General features: G+C 42.3%; 1 long non-coding RNA gene across 1 annotated transcript; it reads right to left on the reverse strand.

Annotated features, from left to right (window-relative positions):
• Nucleotides 1-59: 59 nt before the first annotated feature.
• Nucleotides 60-15,828, reverse strand: LOC124266857. Its single transcript, XR_006895875.1, has 3 exons — nt 15,817-15,828; nt 4,099-4,105; nt 60-139 (listed from the first exon to the last, which is right to left on the reverse strand). It is a non-coding gene; the product is annotated as an uncharacterized LOC124266857 (long non-coding RNA).
• Between the last annotated feature and the right edge of the window lie 3,014 nt (nt 15,829-18,842).

Raw genomic sequence — 18,842 nt, forward strand, 5'->3', positions numbered from 1 at the left:
AAAACTGCACAACAGTATGAGATATCTTGGTACACAAGCTGTGGTGGATTTGGGATTTGAGATACCCATGATCACCTCAATGAACACACACTCTGCAAAGATGGCATTGGTAATGGTCCTACAAGGATAGTCAAATGTCCTGAAAAAAATGGTTATATTTACAAGCTATCATATTTGCAAAGTATCACCATTACTGAAGAGGCCTTGTTTAGGCAATCTTCCTGTATCCTATTGAATGTGATAGGAGCCTCTGCCCTTTGTACACAATGTGGTATATAGTCTTATAGCAAGATCATCCTACAACACAAACATCTACCAAGCAACACATCATTACTAACACATGGTACGCTCATCTGGCATTCAATGGACATGATTTAACTACCTATGTGAAATAACATGGTGCTTAAAGTATAAAATTCAGTACATGGCAACCTTTATTCACTTCATCAGTTACATACACTTTACTCGAGATCAGAATTGTGTGACCTAAGAACTTTATAACAATCGCATTAAAACCCACAGAAACTGAGATTCCTTACAGCTGTATTAAACACGACTTTTTAAACCAAACTAATGTTCACATAAATGGTTCCATCTGCAAATACAACAATATGGATTAGCAATAAAATGGACAGTCTTAATTTGTGTCTTCATTCCTAACAGTTGACAAAGATATTGACCATGTACTAAGCCTGCTATGTTTAGCTAGGTGGTGAGGACATAATAGATACTCACAATTGTCAACATACGTAAGACTCGTGAAGTTCCGAGTTAGAATTAGGTCTTCAGGAACCCATGCTTGTCGTAAGAGGCAACTAACGGGATCGAGTGGTCAGACTCGATGACTTGGGCGACGCTTGTCATCCTTTTCCAATTATGAAGATCGATGCTGATCACTGGATTGTCTGGTCCAGACTCGACTATTTATAGACCGCCAACATATAGCGATTATGTTGTGTAGAGCGCTTTACACAACAAATAAACAAAATATACTACTTTTAAGCTATACAGAAAAAGACAACAAACATGCGCATTAACTCAGGCCTGTGGTTGGCAAGGGGGTGCTTGGTCTTCGTGGGCAGCAGCAGCAGCAGCCGAATGTGACCTCAGCTCTCGGCGTAGTCACGATAACAAACAATGTATTGCTGTAGGGAACTTACTATAACTGGAGTATTATAGCAGTGTTAAATTAATTACTCATTATTCGAACTACTACTTACAATGATTCAAATTGCATACAAATTTCGGAGTTACATAATTATCAGGGGCGTAGCTACCATTATAAAAAGCTCGGGCTTACACTTGATTTTGTCATTGAAAGTTGCTCCCCTTAATACTATCTAAAAATATAAAGCTTTGCACCCTATCGGGCTTAACTAAACACTTGGCTTGCTACGCGCCTGATTATAATAACTTCGCATTCACTCAATACATCATTATTAAAATGATTTAAATGCAAAAACAAATGAACCTACTAGGCTATCTACCTACTATAGGTGCCCCAGCAACATCAATGTCGACTATACCAAGTACTTCTCCTTGAAGGGGTTGTGGGGTAGCCTGGTGGTTAAAGCGAGTGCTTGTCAAGCTGAAGACCCGGGTTCGATCCCCACATGGGTACAATGTGTGAAGCGCATTTCTGGTGTCCCTCGCCGTGATATTGCTGGAATAATGTTAAAAGCAGCGTTAAACCATATTCACTCACTCACTCAATAAACATTCACACAGATAGAAGAAATAGATGGATATATACTAGGCAGCAAAAGAAACGTCAGTTTGGAATTTTCCTTCGCAGAAACGGATAACTGTAAACTCATTTAATGTTTTGATTGTATATTTTAGACATCTCCAACTTGACTTGAGCAAAGACATTCCTTTCCAAACTCAGAATAGAACCCAGGAAATGGTCTCAAAAACGCAACCTGATCTCGGAGATGGTACGGTGTTCTCCATGTTTTTCATGCAACTCATGCTGCACGTGCTGTTTACAAGGACCAGCCCTATAAAATGCACCCCAAACCTGATGGAAACATTCACATTACAACGTCAGCAGGATGCCGCGACTCACGACAGCTCAGAGGAACCAGGCGCTAGGAAGACTTGAAGCTGGCCACACAAGCCGTTGCCAATCACTTCCAGGGCCACGTTAGGACCATCTACAGGCTGCAGCACATTTCCGGGACACCAACTCCACAAATGATCGCCCTGTACTGGCATACCAAGGGTGACCAATAGACGACAAGACCGCCATGTTGTGCGACAGCATGTACAGAATCCCTTCACTCAGGCATCCGAAACAACACGCCAGACAGTGGGAACACACGGAAGGCCAATCAGTATTGATACAGTACGCCGACGTCATAACAGCGGGAACCTCAATTGCCGTAGACCTTACCGTGGACCTATCCTCACCCCTCGACATCGGGGTGAACGTCTACAGTTTGTCCTACAACACCAAATCAGGCGACGAATATGGCGACGACGTGGCCAGCGTTACTCAGACCAATGTGTTATGGAAAGAGACTCATGGGGAGGTGCAAGCATCATGGTATTGGGTGGAATAGGCCTGAACCAGAGAATGGGTCCTGTGGTGTTCCAGAACCTTGGTCCAGGAAGAGGAGGCGGCATCACAGCGGTGTGTTACATCGACCAAGCTCTCAGACCCCACGTCATACCTCATTTCGCACGTCACCGGAACAACATTTTCCAGCATGATAACGCCCGGGCCCATACTGCCAGAGCTACACGGGACTTCCTACAGCAGAACAGTGTCAACATTATGCAGAGACCAGCCCTTAGTCCTGATTTAAACCCAATTTAGCATCTTTGGGATGAAATTCAGAGGAGACTAAATAATGTCATTCCAAGGCCGAACACAGCCGATTTATTGCGCCAGGCCTTTCTCAGAATGTGGTTCCAGGTGCCAATGGCCTTCATCAATCGATTGGTGCACTCCATGCATAGACGCTGTGCTGCAGTTATTGCCGCTCGTGGTGGTCACACTAGATACTGAAGTCAAAGAGCCTGGAATGGACTGCAAACGTTCACGTGATGTCTTGGAATTGTACTGAGTTATTTATTGATGTGTCAGAATATTGTACACAAAAAATGTTTTGGATACGCTTATTATGTCCATTTCTGTAATGATTAGATCACAGTGCCTATCTAATTTTGAATTCGTACTGACGTTTTTTCTGCTGCTAAATATTAAAGGTGCTTAAATATAATTAACCATCACTTAGAATAAACATTATATCGTTATATAATTATAAAATGCATAGCATTAGCTAACAACTCTATACACTACAACTGTAACAATCAATGTCCAAAGATCTGTTTCTCAAAATATTAACTGTCTTCTCAAAAACAAGCGCAAGATTGTTGAAACAGTACAGTGTAAGTAAATCAATGAAGACAATGCTGAAGTCCACCAGATATATATTTAGAAACGATTGATACCTTAAGATAAACCTAGAGTTATAAAAGAACCAGAATTAGATGATAATATTATCAAAGGCAAACGTTATGACACAAACAACAAACATGATCAGTGTTAACCTTGTACTTTTTATGAGGCTGTGTTATACTAGGTGCTGCAGTGTATAAACTGTTATACATTGTACCTGCAGATTCAGTAAGGGGCAATGGTGTGCTATGTGTAGACTTTGCCACACTTAGACAGAATATTATAGAATGATCTGGGACAGGATAGAAGTTCCAGTGTCATCTACCTTAGAGAGGTATATAAGGAGAAGTAACTCTTGCCTCTCATTCACATTACATCTCAAACCACAAGGAGGATAGTCGCTACACTACTTTGGAATTTTATGAATTGCTTTACTCGTCTCGTTTGTATCGGAGGACAATCATCTAATTCTTTACCAAGTTAAGATAATGTTGTTGTTAATGGAAAAACTGCAAATCAATTCTTAAGAATGTGTAACTCCGAGTAGTGGGGAGACCGAGTTAATATTTAATGGCACATAGGATATATTTCAAACATATAGTAACACAACCGGGCTTAGATGGATACACTTTCTCAGTAAAGTACAGATTCTAATACTTTTTGTTGGGTTGAGTCCCATAAGGGATTCGAACCTATATCCTCAGAGTCAGGTACCTTATCGTCAAAACATGAAAGTAGAGGTGGTTGGGTGGGTGAGATGGCTGACGTTGTGTGCTGAGAAAGTGTAATCCCAAATCTAACATATGCTACATTTGACCACTTTCTAAATGGTATTGTGTATTCACAGGTTTACACATACACATAAGTCCATGTAAATTCAAAGTATATTTGAAAGGCATTTCCTTTTACACATTTCAAAATTGCGTAAAATTTAAACCACATTGACGTGTACAATTAAAAACAAGCAATTAATTACACACATCCATATCTACAATTCTTGACACACCTATTTCTTTCCAAGTTTGAATACTCAATGCCATTTAGAAAGAAATGCCATCATTTCAAGTGGCTGATAATAGGATGCCCGCTCATACGGTTAATAATGTGTGTTCCATGCAACTTAAAAGGTCCAAACAGTCAAGAAAAATCTGCTTGAACTGGAACCTTTCATCACAAAGGATCGATACATTTAGGAACGTCGTCCTTCATCTGCTATATGGGATTAATACGATTTCCCAATGTCGCCACTGGCAACCCAGGTAGGTATCACCGTTTGTTGGTATACATTCATGAAGTGTATTGATTCTTTCTTGGGTGTCCTACCTATTTTGCAAACTATTCCCAGGATAGATTTTAAAAGCTGGTTTGGAATCACTATCGCGGGATAAGCAGCGAAGATGTCAGTTAGTCAAGAGCTGGTTAACAACAGCGTGGGCTTTGTGTCACCTGCTATGTTAGTGAGAGTGAGTGTAGTTTTACGCCGCTTTTAGCAATATTCCAGCATTATTTGTCCAGTGGCAACGATTACGGGTACTTCGACTAATCATTTCAATACTAATAAATCCTGACTTGCGTATAAGAAGAAGAAAACAATGAGTGTTGGAATATGTAGTTTTACGCCGCTTTTAGCAATATTCCAGCATTATTTGTCCAGTGGCAACGATTACGGGTACTTCGACTAATCATTTCAATACTAATAAATCCTGACCTGCGTATAAGAAGAGAAAACAACGAGTGTTGGAATATGTAGTTTTACGCCGCTTTTTAGCAATATTCCAGCATTATTTGGGGACACCAGATATGGACTCCACACACTGTTCCCATGTGAAGAATCTAACCCGGACTTCGCGTAATGAGCGAACGCTTTAACCACTAGGCTACTCCACCGCCAATGCTATGATAGCATGACCTGGCAACCAGCACTTCGTATGTGCACTTTGTGATCGCTATTCACAAGGTGCACAAAAGATCTTGAAGAATCCTGCAGAATTTGTAACTTGGTGCTTGATCAGTTCCTTATACAGGACCGAGAACTACATAAGAAGGTTCTTTGAGAGGAATTTTAGAAGTTGTAAAGATGAAGGAAAACCAAGTTCTATGGAAAGTCAATGTACATCAACCATGTTTATTGTTTATACTCACTATGCAGCTATGTATATATTCTCCTTGTTACAACTCTGTGTATCACTTGCTTGATAACGGTGATAGTACCTACACCGAAACGTCACACTCACTGCAATAAACAGGTTGACTATCCTTAGAACTTGGTTTTCCTACATAAGAAGGTTTTATTTTGCAGTTAAGATTATTGTTAGTTGATTTGAAAAGATTGTCACAATGCGAGATAAAACAAAGGTGGTGTTGAAATAAATATAATTTATTTCAAAACAAAAATGAAATGGAAAATCAAGAGAAAAGTTCAAATATTCAGCTTGCACAACCCTTCCTCACCTCAAATACATTCATCCAAACATCTCAGTCATATATCACTCAAATACACCTTCAGTACATCACTCAAATACACACTCAGTACTCCATTACACCAGCGGTACCCAATACACTCATGCTCCTATACACAATACACAAATCAAATATAGGCATACAAATGAAACATTTACAAAATGTAATATTCCAGTCCATATCTAATTGACGATCGGCTCCTATACAGGAGGTTGCACAGATTAATGGTATGTACAGTTCACGTCCTCACGAACCCGGTCACACCCTGTCTGACGATACCCTGGGGCTACCCTGCCCTCCATACTTGTCACTGGACAACGTCCGGTCACAACACTGGTGAGAGGCACTGGTGAGAGGCATCGCTTAGCTGGTCAGCATACTTGGAGTTGACCCGCCACACTCAACCGGCAATACCTTGAGGCTACCCTGCCCTCCATGCTTGGCACTGGACAACGTCCGGTCACAACACTGGTGAGGAGGCATCACTTCGCTGGTCAGCATACTGGCTGGTGTTGACCCGCGACACTCAACTAGCCAGCACACAGGCCGTCAAGCCAATACGGCCCCGACAGCCATGATAATTTTCCTGGCTCAGCTTTTCTCACCGTCGCTCCCGCTCTATCATATCACGACTGCACCCGTCACATCAAACCGTCCACTTTTATGACTAAGTCGCAGAAACTGCCTGCTTTTCACGTGCAATATCACTTCGCACACAGCCCAGCTGCACGTACACTCACTCAACCGACACATACAGTTCAACCACACTATAAAGAAACATCCAACGTATATACAGCTCAACCACATGTGATCTTGACACACCTCCCATCCTTGATAATTATTTGCAAAATAATTATATACACTAGGACAGATCACATTGGAGTTTTGAATACAGGAAAATAAACTCATGGTGGACACCGGCTCATGAGATCGGCCCCGACATTCTCCACACCCTTCACCGCTCTGATACAGAATCTGTACGGCTGCAAAGCTAAGGCCCACCTCATAACTCGCCCGTTTGCCAACTTAGCCTTGGTCATCCACACTAGAGGCTGGTGATCTGTCTCTTACAGAAATTCCCTCCCATACAAAACCGGCTCAATTTCTGTACACCCCACACAATAGCCAAACACTCTTTCTCAATGGTAGAATATGCCTCTCTCGGTCCAGCAACTTCCGACTGACATACATAATGGGAAACTTCTCACCCTCATGTTCTTGTAATAGCACTGCTCCAATGCCAACATCTGATGCATCTGTCCGCAACAGAAATGTCTTTTCCAAATCCGGCAACTTTAGAATTGGTGCACTTGCCATGAGCTTCTTCAACGTCTGGAATGCCTGTTCCTGACTATCAGTCAAACAACAACATTAGGCTTACCCTTCTTTGTCAAATCTGTCAGTGGAACTGCAATGGCTGCAAAGTTTGGAATAAACCGCCTGTAGTAACCAGTTAAAACCAATCAAAGATCTCACCTGTTTCTTTGTGGTTGGTCGTGACAATTCAAGATTGCTGCTAACTTCTTACTGTCAGGAGAAATATTACCTTGACCGACAATATGTCCCAGGAATGGTATAGTATGGTACCCAATCATCACTTTTGAGGGGTCTGGCAGTGATATTGTACTGACGTAAACGACTGAAAATAGCTCTCAGACTTACCATGTGATCTGCCCATCTATCAGTTCCTTCAATCACATCATCAATGTAACTGTCTACATGATCTACCCCTCTAAGGATTTTCCTCATTAACCTTGTGAAGACTGCTGAAGCATTAACCATACCAAACGGCATAACTGTCCACTGATATAGCCCATCTGGAGTGATAAACGCTGTATATGCCTTACTTTCCTCCTCCATCGGAATCTGCCAATAAGCTTTACTGATATCAAACTTAGACAGATACTGACACTTACTAAGCCTTGCAAAGAGACTTTCTGCCAAAGTGACTGGTTCTGAATCAAAAACCGTGATACGATTAATGGCTCTGTAATCTGAACAAAATCTGTAACTACCATCTGGTTTCTTCACTAGCACAATTGGAGAAGCATATAAGGTGAATCTGAAGGTTCAATAACACCTAAGTCCAACATAGTCTGTATCTCTGCTGTAACGGTCTCTCTCTATATGATGAGGTATTGGATAAGGACGTGACCTAACTGGATCTGAAGAAGTCAACCTGACCTTATATTCCATACAGTTGGTCCTCCCCGGCAAATCTGTCAAAACATCTGAAAATTCTGCCAACAACTCCTAACGTCTGTCTTCTGCACATCCGACAAATCTTGAGAAATGTTCACATCAAGATAAGTTTCCTTAGCCGTCAAAGGTGGAGAAACAATCTCGAGGCAAATCCCCTTCTACATCTGACTCCACATTGTCATCTCCCACATCAACAATGCCTGTACAAACATACTGTGGTAAACTCACACTCACATCACTGACCACTGTACTACAGCTACTAGATTCCCTGTCAATATACTTCTTGAGTAAGTTAGCATGATAAGTCTTCAACTTATCCCCAACTCTAACGCGATAATTGTCAGAACCAAAACTCTCCTCTATCACAAAGGACCTTTCCATTGTAACAATAACTTGTTGTGATTGGTAGGTAACAGAATTAACACCTTATCACCCGCTTTCATCTGGCGTACCTTCACCTTGCGATTGAAATGCTTCCTGTACCTGCCTGATGCCTTAACCAAAGATTGATGAGCTACCTCAATTGTCTCCTCTAACCTATTCTGTAAGTCCAACACATACTCATAGGTTGTCCTAGTCTCTGGATCTGGAATATCTTTTGTCCACAATTCCCTCAACACCTGAACAGGCCCTCTCACTTTCCTGCCATACAACAACTCGAATGGAGAAAATCCCTGGACTTTCCTGAGGTACTTCCCTGTAAGCAAAAGCAAAGCTGATAAATAACGATCCCAATCAGTTGGTTTCTCAGCACTTAGCTGCTTTAACATCAACTTCAGAGTGCCATTAAACCTCTCAACTAACCCATTACACATAGGATGGTATGGAGTGGTGGTTAACTGCTTGAGGGACAACAATCTACTAACCTCCTTCATGACTGATGACGTAAATTGAGCACCCATATCAGACAACATCTCCTTGGGGACACCTACCCGACTAAATATCTCCAAAGAGCCTCTGCAACATACTCAGTTTCTATCCTCGGAAGAGCTACAGCTTCAGGATACCTAGTCGCATAGTCAACAACTGTTAGGATGTACCGATTGCCTCTATCAGTTACTGGATATAAAGGACCAATCAAGTCTACGGCTATCCTTTCGAAAGGTGTAGAAATTAATGGCATCTGACCTAAAGGAACCTTGCCAACCTTCCCTTTGGAATCGTACGCTGACAAACATCACAAGACAAACAGTGCCTCCTAACATCACCTTGCACACCTGGCCAATAAAATTGTGAAATAACCCTGTCCAGCGTTTTCTTCACACCCATGTGACCACCATCAAAGATTCATGACACACTTTCATAATCTCCTGACCTCAACTCTGTAGGAACAACAGCCTGAACAACAGCCAAACCATCATGACTCACATACTCACGATACAACATCTCATTCTCACTGAAATATCGTGACACACCCTTCTCCGTCATCTTCTGTCTACCATCTTGCACCAACTTCCGGACTTTGTCTAACCCAGAATCCTCCTCCTGTTTCTGAATAAACTCTAGCCTACTCAAGGAAATGCCAACAGACTGAAATGTTTTCATTGGTTTCATACCTTGCTCCCTAACCTTCCTCTGACGCCTAGTCTCTACAGCACCAACAGCTTCAACAACCTCTACTACTTCCTCTTCAGGTAATGGATCCTCAGGAGCCCTTGCACCTGGAATATTCCCTAACATAACATCAAACAAAGGAGTCTCCAAACATGCTGCCTTAACTGTGCCCTTGTAAAATGGTGAATCTATAGGAACCCATGCTACTGGTACAGTACAAACCCTACCATCACCCATGGTACAGTTATGAAGCTCACCTTCCACAAAGCAATCCTCATCCACATCTTGACAACAACTCCATTACAGCCAGAATCACGCAAGACATTCACTGAATGGCCACACAATTTACCAACACGCACTGGCATAGTCCCACACATACCACACATCGTACCTGACGTTGTACCTGACGTCACTAGAGCGTCATCCTCACCTGAATGATCTGTAACACTAGTATCACTTCCTTCCACACCTTGAGAATCTATCTCACTCTTCTCTCCTACTTCTACAACTGGCTCACCGGACACATCACTGGCACTCTCAATGACAACACTACCAGCACCTGTATTGCCCTTAAGTTTGGACTTCCACTTAGAACAAGAAGATGCCATATGTCCCAAATCACCACAGCCATAACATTTCCGCTCATGCATCGGCACAAACGTTCTGGAATCCCTCTTCTCACTCTGTACTGACTTCTTCACCTGACTATCTGAGGCCCTTCTTGAACCTATCACCACCCTGACTAACTGGATGAACAGATCTACCCGTAACACCTTCCCTAGCCTCCACAAAATGTTCTGCTAACCTAGCCATTTCCCCAACAGACTCTGGCTTCCTCTCCTTCAAGAAAATACAAAGGCCTGTACTAACACCATGCAAAGGCTGCTCCTCAACAACAAATCTCTAATTCCCTCCCAAGTCCTAGCACTGCCACTAAGATCTACCCACCTATCAAAATAATTCCCAACTCTAACTAAGAACTGAGTAAAGTCTCATCCATCTCTATCCGAGCTGTCCTGAACTTCTGTCGGAACCCTTCCTCAGTCATCTCATACCGCTTCAGCAATGCTTGCTTTACCTCCTTGTAGACCTCCACCTTGTCGGGGGTCTAATCGAGTAAACGTCAAGTGCCTTACCCTTCAATAAGGTGCTGAGAAAGGTTGCCCACCGAACCTCTGGCCATGCCTGTGACTTGGCTACACGCTCAAACCTTTGTAAATAAGCATCGATGTTATCTCTCTGGTCATCAAAGGTGGCATCTTAGGCACATAAGTAACAAATGGTGGCTTACCTTCCTGCTTTATACCTTCACCTACAGTACCCTTCTCCCCTCTAACTGCAGCTTCTTCTCCTCTAAGTCTAACTTCATGCTCTCTAACTTCATAACCCTTTTCCTTTTCCTTGTCCTCATTCTCCAATCTAAGTTTCTCTATCTCTAGTTTCTTCATCTCCCGAACCCTTTCCCGGTCATCCCGTTCTAATCTATCCTTCTCCCTCTCCCTCTCTAAATCTGTCTGTTCCCTTACAAACTGCTGTAAATTCTCCCTGTATAACCTAACTCCTTGCCCAATTTACATATGCCCACTAAATCCATAGTGAAACTAAGCAAAGTATCTACAGGTAAAATGTATACTATCTAATACAAGGTAAGGTTTGAACAAAGGGACCCGTTATACCTCAGCACCCTACAGCCACTAGTACCAAGCAATGAAAAATGTAGAAGGAAACCAGGCGCACGACACCCAATATACGAGGCGTACCACACTCATACGAAAAGTAATTTGGAAATTACTAAATGGACCTACATATCTCACATGTGACAAAAAAATCAAATCCACCGCTGCCACCAAAATGTCACAATGCGAGATAAAACAAAGGTGGTGTTGAAATAAATATAATTTATTTCAAAACAAAATGAAATGGAAAATCAAGAAAAAGTTCAAATATTCAGCTTGCACAACCCTTCCTCACCTCAAATACATTCATCCAAACATCTCAGTCATATATCACTCAAATACACCTTCAGTACATCACTCAAATACACACTCAGTGCTCCATTACACCAGCGGTACCCAATACACTCATACTCCTATACACAATACACAAATCAAATATAGGCATACAAATGAAACATTTACAAAAAAATGTAATATTCCAGTCCATATCTAATTGACGATCGGCTCCTATACAGGAGGTTGCACAGATTAATGGTATGTACAGTTCACGTCCTCACGAACCCGGTCACACCCTGTCTGACGATACCCTGAGGCTACCCTGCCCTCCATACTTGTCACTGGACAACGTCCGGTCACAACACTGGTGAGAGGCACTGGTGAGAGGCATCGCTTAGCTGGTCAGCATACTTGGAGTTGACCCGCCACACTCAACCGGCAATACCTTGAGGCTACCCTGCCCTCCATACTTGGCGCTGGACAACGTCCGGTCACAACACTGGTGAGAGGCATCACTTCGCTGGTCAGCATGCTTGGTGTTGACCCGCCACACTCAACTAGCCAGCACACAGGCCGTCAAGCCAATACGGCCCCGACAGCCATGATAATTTTCCTGGCTCAGCTTTCACACCGTCGCTCCGCTCTATCATATCACGACTGCACCCGTCACATCAAACCGTCCACTTTTATGACTAAGTCGCAGAAACTGCCTGCTTTTCACGTGCAATATCACTTCGCACACAGCCCAACTGCACGTACACTCACTCAACCGACACATACAGTTCAACCACACTATAAGAAACATCCAACGTATATACGAGCTCAACCACATGTGATCTTGACAAAGATAATAAAATAAATGTTTATATGTACATGACATCATGAGCAGCGCTATACACAGCTTTTGAAGACGGCACGTTTCCGTAACGTCATCGAGGCTGGCCAACCATTCCGGCAGTCGTCACCACTCACCCGTTTCCGTAACCTCAACTCGGCATGTCCCGGAATAACACGAGATGGCCACGAATGCCATTCCTGTTAACCCTCGCAAAAAGCATGATCAACATGAACCAGTAAAGTCGACGGGACGGTGCTCGAGGTGGGGCGACAAGTGACTAAAATGTTCGTAAAAATATTGCGTACAGTGGACGAGGAATCCCAAATTATTACATTTGACCTATTGCTAAATGGTATTGTGGAAATTACTAAGGAAATGTAATCTCAAAATACCATACGTTATATCTGGCCACTTTCTATGCGTCGTCGGGCGAACAATTTACACAGCAGAGGCTACAAGTTGAAGGCGGCGAAGTCAGGTTGACCCTTGGCGGTAGATGGGATGGACTGGTCGGTCAGTATTCGGCCCCCCTTGTCCCTGGCTTGCTGTTCTGTCCGCGCTCTTCCCGCTGTCTGCCGGTTACCCCACTGTATCTCGTCTTCCCCTGTCCTGCCTGCTTTAAGGACTAACGACGTGTTTAGGTCAGGAATTCTCATTGGCATATTCTGGTCATTTTCAGACAAGTGTACACAACACAACATCATTCACTTCTGTGTGCATTTATTTAAGTTCTTATTCAAACACGTTGATAGTTATTCTAGGCACCTAACATATTTTCCCAGTTCTATATGGCACAACAATGTTTGCACAAATTCCAAAACAATGTCTAAATACACTTTGTTTACTTTTAGCAAACAGATGAATAAACGAATATTCTGTGATTTGTCTTACTGAAAGAAGCGATACAATTCCAAAACAATTCTCAGTGCAACATAAGGTGCTTGTAGAAAGTTTTAAGGTTCTGTTTCTGTTGTTGAGACAGAACTTAATGAATAATTGAGTTTTTCCGGAAATCTGTCATTTAACGCCAATAAACAGTCACACAGTCTCCATAAATAATACTTGATGCCAAACGTTTCCGCCTAAAACCCGAACACATCCGGCACTGACTCTATAGTTGCGACCTGGATTTAGCACAGTTCAGTTGAGTGTCTTGCAATATGGCCACAGCTACAATGAAACTAATATTTTGGTGGATCACACTGCGTATGTGTCTGTGTCATCAGTCCCCAAACCCTTTCCTGCGTCATGAAAGAATCTCATTTCAACTGGACAGCCGGACGTCCATGACCGATCTGTCAGGTCCTGTCTTCAGCCACGTCAGCAAAGTAAAGTGTACCCTGATATGTATACGTTAGCACCCTCCTCAAGGGTGATATGGATTTCAACGCTCGAGCCGTCGGGCGAAGTTGAATCCATATCACCCGCAGAGGAGTGCTAACCTACTTGCTACCACGAGGGCGCCGAATGGACTCGTACATTGCTTGTTGCACGTGCGTTTCCTGCACCGCCAAGGTTGTTATCCACATATCACCTCTGCACGTGCAGACAGGAGGTTGATACGCAGAAAATCAACCCGCCGGAACAATGGACATAACACACCCTAGTGGTATAAGCTTTGAAAACACCTCCTGCACATCTGTGTTCTACTGGAAGAGTGAGGGGAAGTGTAGAACTACTACAGCACCACAAGCACTTATTGAACAAGGTGGGCATGGCAACGCCACCATACAAGATCCAAATATACATACATATACATACATGCATGCATACATACATACATACATACATACATACATACATACATACATACATACATACATACATACATACATACATACATACATACATACATACATACATACATACATACATACATACATACATACATACACACATACATACATACATACATACATACATACATACATACATACATACATACATACATACATACATACATACATACATACATACATACATGTACATACATACAGTACTTAGAACTGCAAATATTCTTTTTCCAGTATTGTGCTTTACTGGCTATAACATCATGACCATTTACTTGTGTGTTTGGTAGCTGTCAATGAATAAAACCTGATGTTCCTACTGTATACACTGATGTCGTTTGATATATCGTTTTACTAATCATCTGCCACGCTGTAGAGATCTGGGCCGCCTCTGTCCGCCATGAATGATCACAATGATATCGAAATGATCTTGAAATAATGCCCAAGACGCCGTTCCTCAGCGTTCTCAGGTAAATCTGATTCTTTGGAAAGAGTGGTGGAACTAGTGGAGAGTGAGTGTGGTTGTAGCAATATTCCAGCAACATTCCAGCAATATCACGGCGGGGACACCAGAAATGGTCTTCACGCTTTGTAGCCATGTGGGGAATCGAACCTGGGTCTTCGGCGCGACGAGCGAACGCTTTGACCACTAGACTCCCCACCATCAGTGAACGAATGGGGATGATATATTCAATCACGTGGACAGTTCCCCTTCCGACCCTTAAACGTTCAGAAGCTCCCACTTTTCCATGACAGGACTCGTTCTGTGTCCAAGACAACAAGTACCATTAATCATGTATCTATAGAAAACGGAGCGATCGTATGGTTAACAAAAGATGTTTAAAGGGAGGTAAAGAGCTTAAGTTAAAGGGAGTTAGTACAGGTTGAACACATTTGAACCTTTCTGAACAATTATGAACACTGCAATTTATCTGTATCTTTCCGCAAACGATGTAATATATTTCCATTGAATAAAAGATGAATGTGTGTAACCCTGGACCAGCTTGTGGTCATTCAATAAACCGACCTAGTTTTAACTGTTTGACTCGTTGTATTGTTTCATTATTAAGTATTATATTCATTCCTATGTTCAGTATTTATGTCATATATTAGATGCAATAACTGTGTACGCAATCCCTTTGGAGATTGTAACACACCTCAGTTTGGTGCTAATACATTCTTTAACAAAAAACCCATCTGCCAATTTAGAAGAATTTATGGCGTTGGTTTGAGAACAATAATTATTATTTCATGTAATTTCAATGCTAAAAGGTGAAACTTCACACGTCTATTGACAAAGAGTTCGCCAACACAACAGCAGCCTTTATTGTTTTGTATTTCTGTTTCCTTGAGTCCACAAGATGGCGTCAAAGTCAGTCCTTTGTATGGCCACCATTGGCAGCAATATGGGAGTTCATCCCATAAGTGTTCTATTAGGTTTTAGACCTGGTGATCAGGAAGGCCATGGTGCTACGGTTTTAGAATTTGCCTTGACTAAAGATTTGTGAGTCTCCTTTAAACCAGCAAAATAAAAATACAGACATAGTATTCAGGTTATAGTATTCAATTATATATTGAATAAACCATGAGCAAGGTTACATTGAATGACAGTACAAATTTCTAATAATGGGTCACATACACTCAAAATCATCGATGCCTTTCTTGTGTTGAAGAATATATATATGGCTACCATGGAGTAGAGTAGTAAATGACACACATTACTTCAATACTTGTAAACCCAGATTCAAACAGATGCATTATTCATATTGTTCCCCGAAAGATCACGTCTAACCAGGTTATAATGTGACCGTTCATAATATATTCACCGAAATGTCCCACCGAACCATGCTATTATGGGGCTACCAATATTCTTCTTCCCCCTTTTTGGCAAGCGAAACCTTAGATCAACAGCATGTGTTCGTTGCTAGGCAACCTGCGGTCTGTCATGAAATAATCAGTACCAACTGATATCAGTGACAGGTATGTCTTCTCAATGATGGATGTTACACATTCCAAAGTGTAAAGTTGCACAGTATCCGTCGGTACACTTCTAACGTAGTCAATCATTCAGGTACAGAAGTATACACCTATTGGGTGAGTGAGTGAGTCTAGTTTTACGCCGCTTTTAGCAATATTCCAGGAATACCACAGAATGGGACACCAGAAATGGGCCCATGTGGGGTATCGAACCTGGGTCTTCGGAGTGACGAGCGGACGCTGGTATACAACTATTGCATATACCACACTGAATAAGTGAATAAGGTACGAGTGGTGGGCGGGGGCAGGGGATCGAGAATGGGTACACATCTATGTTTCTTGTGTGAATCAATCTAATTTGTCAGCTTATTCTTGTCTGATAATATATACATATGCATCTTCAAAACTTCAGGTCAGTTTATAAAAATGAGAGTAAATATCACACCTGAAGGCGGTGATATAACAATCGCCAAAAACTTAATTTCCTTGAAAGGACTTGACATTTGAGGACAGGAGGACATTCGGATAAAACATTAGCATCCCAACCTGCACACACTGACCTCTCTCTCCTTGCTGATCTGATTTTCTTTAGTGAATACTAGTATGTTTCAAAATGTGTCCTGGGTATATGACGACCGTGACCTCTCGGTATATCGATGATCTGATGGCGTTAGATTATGATCATATTGACGTGATTTCCCAACAAACCGAACAAAATAGAACAAGAAGAAATGCCTCATCTCGGTCATACGTACATCCATGCATGAAGATTCAGAGAGGAAACACTCTCAACAGGACTGCAGGAAAGGGGTACGACTTACCACTTTTAAGTTTTATGTCGAGCAGAATTCCAGCCCCAGCCTTTGGTTATCACATTATACACGTTTGAGGTTCAGTCAGTTTGGCAGTGAAGAATACAATCGTGTCCGTGGATATTTCCTGGTGGACTTCAATTTACTGTCCGGTGGGACAGGGATTTCAGGAACACCTGGTATCATCACTATTTGATAATGGTTCATAAACAGCATACAACTTGGTTCTAGTATTTATAAGTTTACATCTGGCAGAGATCATCAGTTCAGGTTCCCTTGATCCTGGCACAGTAGGGCAGTTTTGGCTCATCATCAGCTCAGGTTCCCTTGATCCTTGCACAGTCAGGCTTGTTGAGGCCCATCTTCAGCTCAGGGTCCCTTGATCCCCTAGCACAGTCAGGGCAGCTAGGCCCATCATCAGCTCAGGTTCCCTTGATCCCTTGATCCTGGCACAGTCAGGTTGGCTAGGCTCATCATCAGCTCAGGTTCCCTTGATCCTGGCACAGTCATCGTACCCCAATTGCGTTGATCGATGCTTATGGTGTTGATCACTGGATTGTCTGGTCCAGACTCAATTATATACATGATGCTACATATATAAAGAAAGTGATGAGAATACCGAGCGTACAGTAGTACATATATAAGAAAAAGTTTCTGAAATAATCACACGACACGGATCTCCTTCGGATCGGAGGAGATCCGTGTCGATTATTTCAGAAACTTTGTATATATAATATATATAGAGAGAGATAGAGAGATAGAGATATAGATGCAGAGAGAGAGAGAGAAAGAGAGAGAGGAGAGAGAGGGAGAGAGAGAGAGAGAAAGAGAGGAGAGAGAGAGAGACAGAGAGAGAGAGAGAGAGAGAGAGAGAGAAAAGAGAGAGAGAGAGACAGAGAGAGAGACAGAGACAGAGACAGAGAGAGAGAGAGAGAGAGGGGAGGGGGGGGGAGAGCGAGATTCCCAGTATCCCAGGTAGGTGGCTCAGGATTGGTTGCTGGTATGAGTCCCACGCCGTCATATTGCTGTCATATTGCTGTCATTCGCTGTAATCGGCGTACAACCTGACTCTCTCACGTCTTGCTGGTTGCTGGAATGTGTCCCCAGCAGTCATATTGCTGGAATATTGCTGTAAGCGGCGTACCTCACTCACTCACTTGTAGCTGATGTCTTTCTGTCCGTGTTTTCAACAGTTGTATATTTCACACCATTGTTTTATGAGTATAACAATTACACTTTTTGATATAACATTGGATATAATTTACTTGGTCTAGTAGCAATGTGGCTGAAATAACGCCGACGCATGTTCAAGGTGAATTCACTCACTCACTCTGAAAAATGGGGGTCATGACACTGGTGCATGAACCAGGGTCTAGATTTTTTAAGTTCACTTAGCGCTAAGATAGTCGTAAGTTAATGTTAATGTATGGCACTTACGACTATCTTAACGCTATGAGAGCTTCGAAAATCTAGCCCCTGGGGTTTACAAGGGGGTTTTGTGTCATAAATGATGCAACTGATTTCTTTGACTGGAGAACGGAACGATAAAAAGTATGAACGCCATAAAAACCCTTTCTAAATCTACAGGAAACCCATTCCAGGTTGGACCCATGCTTGTCATAAGAGACGACTAACGGGATCGTGTAGTCAGGCTCGCTGACTTGGTTGACACATCTCATAGTATCCCAATTGCGTAGATCGATGCTCATGCTGATGATCACTAGATTGTCTGGTACAGACTCGAATATTTACAGACAGCCACCATATAGCTGGAATAGTGCGGCGTTAAACAGCCAACCAACCAATCCTTCCAAGATGAATGTCTATTGCCGGATTCCGACTATATCATTC

This window comes from Haliotis rubra, unplaced genomic scaffold (assembly GCF_003918875.1).
Source record: "Haliotis rubra isolate DU_JTF1 unplaced genomic scaffold, ASM391887v1 Scf1283, whole genome shotgun sequence".
Classification (NCBI taxonomy): Eukaryota; Metazoa; Mollusca; class Gastropoda; order Lepetellida; family Haliotidae; genus Haliotis; species Haliotis rubra.